This window comes from Elephantulus edwardii, unplaced genomic scaffold (assembly GCF_000299155.1).
Source record: "Elephantulus edwardii isolate Elephantulus edwardi_28Jun2011 unplaced genomic scaffold, EleEdw1.0 scaffold00040, whole genome shotgun sequence".
Classification (NCBI taxonomy): Eukaryota; Metazoa; Chordata; class Mammalia; order Macroscelidea; family Macroscelididae; genus Elephantulus; species Elephantulus edwardii.
In genome coordinates this window covers 1,775,001-1,781,350 of record NW_006399790.1, presented here as the reverse complement: position 1 = coordinate 1,781,350, position 6,350 = coordinate 1,775,001, and positions in this window count along the sequence as shown.

Here is a 6,350-nt window from a genome sequence, read left to right as displayed (position 1 = left end):
GACACACTGACAAAGGAGATTAATCAGAACTGGCTTTGACAAGCACTGTGGCAACTGGACAATTAAAACAGACATGGGGGGGGAAGAAGAACGAACTGGGGAGGAGGGTGGAGAAAACAGTGCAACAATGAATGAATGAAAACCCAAAATCTCTGTAAATGTTCATTAAAACTAATAAAATTTAATAAAAAAAGAACCACTGAAAGGTCCATTACAATGACATTCTATTTGGGCTCAATTCAGAACGGCTTTAAATTGCTTATGGTAAATGGAGAAGAAAAACCCCCTAAACTCACAATCCCAATCCCAGGATTTTTTTTTCCAGGATTTTACTCCAATTATGGATTTTATGAAATTATTTTGAGGTCTCTTTTGTGTTTGCAGAAATAAAAAAAAAGGTGCCAGATAGGCAAAAGCAATGATTCTCTGAGAATCTAAGGGCTAGTTAAAAGACAGATTACTGGAGACAACACACTATGGGCCTCAGGGTGTGGTCCGGATTGGAGCTGGAACATATGCATTTGTAAGAAAAGCAAATTATGAATATAAAAGTCCCAGCTGAATGTCTGAACTGCTAAAAGTACTCCCCAATGCCATTGTTCTCCCACAAGGGCCCCTACGGGGTTTAGCTCTCATGCACCATTTGAGTTTGCGTGGGAGGTGGTAGAGGGTATGCAGAATCATTCATTTTGTTACTTTGGTTTAGAAAACATTTTTTAAAGTCATATTGCCTTTAGGAAAGTTTATCCTCTTTAGTAAGATCAATGAGCTGTGCTTCCAGTCGAAAGGGACATGGTTCTAATCCACCCGGTATCCCACGGGAGGGAGATGAGAAATCTGTGCAATTAACAACCTCTGAAAACCCACTGGAAGGTCATCTATGTGCCAGTTCTTACTCAACACTACACAACAACAACAAAAACTAGTGGTATAGTCCATAGTGTGTTGTGCTACTTAAAAAAAAAAGTGGCTCTGTGGGAGAAAGATGGGTAATCTCTCCTTAAGATTTATAGCCTCAGAACCCCAGTGCAGGTTTACCATGAGTCAGAATTAATTCAATGGCAATGTAATTGGTCTTTTGGTTGAAATGGATTTAAATCCACTGTTAAAATCTGCCAAGAGTTCTTTTTCTTCCCCAGGACAGATGTTTATTTTACCCAGAAGTGACTCACAGGGGACTGGAGGAATAAAGATACCCAGTTTGACCAAACCCTGATGGAGAGAAAACACAAAGAGATTTGATATGTCACACCATGACAACCAGGGCTGTTTCCCTGAACTGTAGAAGTAGAAATATGCTGCTAAGTGGATGGAAAGGTGCATGAGGTTGTTTCCCAAAGTACATGCCGAGGTGAAGATTATGGGCCAATGGTGGTTTTGAGTAAATGCTCCCATCCACTGTCATTCAGGACTTGAAGTGACTATTATTTATATAAATCTTAACAGGAAGATACTGTCCGTTTTTCTCCCAAGTGATGCCTGATTCATTTGAACCATTGATCTTTCAGTTGACATATTATGCACTATGTCATGGGGGTTCTTAAGTGCTCCAAAGGGTAAAGGAGTAGGAGAATAAGTGAAGAAGGGGAGAAAGTTAAGTCTCAGCTGGAGCCTGCTGGGAGCTCTGGGGTATAAGCAATGTTTTCTGAATGTGCCCCATATTAAATCCAGAGAGCTGGGTTTTCACACTTCTGGACCTGCCTGTGCCTGGCTCAACAAAGCAGTCTCAGTAGCACAGGGATGGGTGATGTTAGCTGCTGTCAAGTTGATCACCCTCACATTACGACAACCCCATATGTTACAGAGGAGAAATGCTCCACAGGGTTTTCTTTCTGTGATCTGTATGGAAGTGGTTACCAAATCTTTCTTCCTCTTGAGCCTTTGGGTGGGTTCAAACTACCACTCTTTAGCTTAGCAGCCAGTGGCAAACTGCTTCTGCCACTTAAGCTACTAGCCCAAGAGTAGACTGCCAAAGTCATTACATGTGAAAGTACACAAGAGCCAGAGAAGGTTTAGAAACTGTAAAAGATTGGAGAGGACCTGGGCAGAGCACTGGTAGTGTCTGCTACAAAAGGTGATAGGACCAAGGACAACATTAACCCCTGAAGTAGAGCAAAACAAACATGAAGAAGGGGGCTTCTTTTCCAGATGGAGAGAGAGGATAGTAGACCTAGAAAATGAGATGTGAGGCTAGAATTGGGATGGACTTTCCAAAGGGTTCTACACTCCCCAATGAAGAGTTTACATCCTTTGCTCTTTTTCCTTTGGATGCTTCAGCATGCAGTTACATTTTTCTTCTGGTCCTACTTTGTAATCCTGTTACATTATTGCCAACTAGTCTGTAAAGTCTTAAACACATTATCACCTGCTGTTGTGAGGGTGTCAAGGGTATGACACCCCAGGGAGTTTGACCACCCAATTCCCTCTCCCGTGCTCTGTGCAGCATCATCACATGAATACATAGAGGTGGTGAGCCAGTGCAGGAGCTCAAGGAGAAGAAAAAGAGGTGCCAAGTACATGACTCAAAGGCAGACAAATGACAAACCTTCATTTCTCCAAATAAAATAACAAAGAAAAGTCACACTGGAAGCTAATCCTAGGATTATTTTTAGCATTTAAGTATCACATGGTTTTTAAGAGGTTCTCACTCCAAATGATACTTTTATACTTTGACCTTGTAAAGATCAGATGGTTATCAAAATGGTGATGGCAAAGGCACTGGTTCTCTGAGCCAGATGAACAATCCTTCCAGAAAAATGTAGGCCAGGAGGCACAGCCAGCTTTTACATCTGACAAAACTAAAATTATAGTTGGGATTATAATTTTTCCTTTTAACTGTAATTTGGTATTAGACAGTGTTATATACTTAGTAACATTAGTCAGACTTATTAAAATGGATCAGATGACATGATCTTTTTTCCTTTGAAAAATATTTTAAGGTTTCACTCTTTTCAAAATGTAGAATGACTAAATAGGAAGTACTTTTTCTACAGGAATGTCTCTGGGTAAGGTAGTTAAGTTTCAATATACATGTAATTTTAGATTTATAACTGTATTACACAGATGTTAAAATTGATATGTATACTGAAATCTGTTTTTTCACACACACACACACACACACACACACACACACACACACACACTGTTGTTATTAGGTATTATCAAGTCAGTTATAACTTGTATCCCAGGGCATAAGTTAGAAAACCTTGCCCAGTCCTGCATCATCCTCATAATTTCCACTGTGCTTAAATCCACCACTGTAGTTACTGTGTCAGTCAACCCATCTCACTGAGGGTCTTGCTCTCCTTCTCCGACCTTCAACCTTTCCAAGTATGATGTCTTTTTCTAGGGACTAAACTCTCCTGACAATATGTAAGATGAATTCCCACCATTCTTTCCTCCAAGGAGCACATTGGTTGCACTTCTTCCAAGACAGATTTGCTCTTTTGGCAGCTATGATATTCAATACTCTTTGCAAATTCCACAATTCAAAGAAAATTCTTTTTTCAACATCCAACTTGCAGAAACATAGAAAGCAATAGAAAATTCATGACTTGTGCCACACACCCCATAGTCTTTACACTGACATCACAGTCTTTAACACTTTAAAGAGGTCCTTGGCAGTATATTTCCCAATGCAAATTGTCATTTTATTTCTCAACTGCTGCTTCTATGGGTTTTGATTGTGGATCCAAGTAAAATGAAATAAGTAACGACTTCACTCTTTTCTCCATTTATCATGATTTTACCTTTGGTGCAGTTTTGAGGATTTTGTTTTCTTGAGGTGTAATTAATACTGTTGCTGAGTCTTTGATCTCCACCCATAAGCTTCAATTGCTCTTTGCTTTCCCAAAGCAAGGTTGTGTTATCTGTGTAACACAGGTTTTTACTTTTTAATTGTAATTTTAGTGATAGCTTACAGAAAATTTTCATTCATTCATGTATACAACGTTTTTCCTCTCTCCCTCATTCACTTTGTTTTGCATGTCTTGTTGCAGAGTTTCGTCATGTCTCATCATTTCTTCCTTTCAGACAGTCCTTCCCTTCACCTATTCCAGTGTAGTGTTCACTACTTTCCATTCTTTTCCTAGTCTTCTCTCCCTTCCACCAGATCCACTGTATTTTTTTAATAGTAGTCTTATGTAGTATTTGTTCTTCTGCAACTGAAATAACACAGGTTTTCAATGAATCTTAAGCCTATTCTTGATGCCACATTCTTCTTCATATATCTACATATGAAATTCTATTATTTCTATATAAAGCTGTAATATATACACAAACAGAATTTTGTTTTCCTGAGCATCAAATATAATTTTCATTTTCTGGGGTTGTTGTTGTTATGTGTCGTCGAGTTGTTTGCAACTCATAGCGACCCCATGTACAACAGCCCTAAACTATGCTCTATCCTGTGCCAATCTCACTGCCTCCAACACACCCATCCCGATTACCCCAGTCACTGAATCAGTCTACCTCATAGAGGGTTTTCCCCTCCTGTGCTGTCCCTCCACTCCACCCAGCATGATGTCCCTCTCCAAAGACCTGTCTCTCCTCACGACATGTCCAAAGTATGTCAGAATCCTTGCCTCCAAGGAGCAGCCTGGTTTAACCCTCTCTTGGATGAATCTCAGGAGCAACAGTGTCTCTCTGGAGACTAAGGTGCGCCTGATACAGGCCATGGTATTTGCAATCGCTTGTTATGCATCAGAGAGTTGGACAATGACTAGGGAGGACAGAAGGAGAGTGGATGCTTTTGAGCTGTGGTGCTGGAGAAGGGTACTGAATGTACCATGGACTGCCAGGAAAACATATTCATCTTGGAGAGGATTAAACCAAGCTACTCCTTGGAGGCAAGGATTCTGACATACTTTGGACATGTTGCCAGGAGAGACGGGTCCTTGGAGAGGGACATCATGCTTGGGAGGGTGGAGGGACAGCGCAGGAGGGGAAGACCCTCTATGAGATGGACTGATTCGGTGACTGGGGTAATCGGGATGGGTGTGTCAGAGGCGGTGCGGTTGGCGAAGGATAGAGCAGGGTTTACAGCTGTTGTGCATAGGGTTGCTATGAGTCGGAAACGACTCGATGGCACATAACAACAACAACAACAACAGGATGAATCTATTTGTTTTCTTGGCAGTCCATGGTACATTCAATACTCTTCTCCAGCACCATAGCTCAAAGGCGTCAATTCTTCTTCTATCCTCCCTAGTCATTGTCCAACTCTCTGGTGCATAACAAGTGTTTTTCTGGGGTACATTTGAAAATACTTCGAAATCCATGTAATAAATGGACTGGTATAGGTATAACTGGAAAAGGCCAGCATTCAGCTGCCTGTCACTATAAATCCACAGAGTAGAGGCAAGGATTGAATCTTTTAAATATGCTTTATTCAGATGCTGATCATCTAAGATAAAAAAGATAGGCACTGATATCCTAGAAACCATTTTTGGACATCTCAGGATTGAGGCGGTGGTTAAAGGGAGAATGTAAAGGGAAAGAAATGTGAGAAGAGTCAGGGAGGGAAGTGTTCAGGGGTCTGATAAGGTTGTTTGCTCCATGATGACGTGGGGAAAGATCTGGAAGGGTGGCATCCAGGAGTCAGATAAGATTGTGTGCCCATGATCTCCCTTCCTGTGATGGTTGTTGGAACATCTTGTGTTTTATGGTTGAAGTGGTTAACAGGCTTCCCTGCAGAAGGTGCATTCTTTAAGTAATTTTCTCAGTTTGTATCTTTTAAATGCCACTGTGACTTGATCATACATCCTTAGTTCCTGGAATAACCAAGTCACAATCATCAATCAGACTGATAGACCAACTCACTATTGTTTTAAATTTATAGATGACTCTGTGTCCCTTAGAAGAAGTATAGCCAGAGTACTCCTTAGAGGCAAGGATAGTGAAACTCTGTCTCACATACTTTGGCCATGTTGTTAGGAGGGTGCCAGTCCTTAGAAAAAGACATCATGCTAAGGAAGGTCAGTGAAGGAGAGGAAGACTCTCAGCAAGATGAACTGACATAGTAAGAGCAACAATGGGCTTGAGCACAGCACACATTATGCATATGGCACAGGACCAGGTGAGATTACAATCTGTTATACACTTGAGTTGCTGTGAGTCAACTTTATAGCACCTAACAGCAACAGCATAAGTACTAGAGAATTAGCAATAGGGAAAATTGTCTCGGGTTTTAGTCCTTGTCCTTGGAAACCTTTCTAAATGTCTACTTTTTACCTCAGAGGTAGTGATAATGCAGATCTTACTTTGTCTCTAGATCCTGATCTTAAAAGGTTTCATTTTGCATGTTGTGGATATGAATAAATTTTGGACCTGTTCATTTTCTTATGATTCTC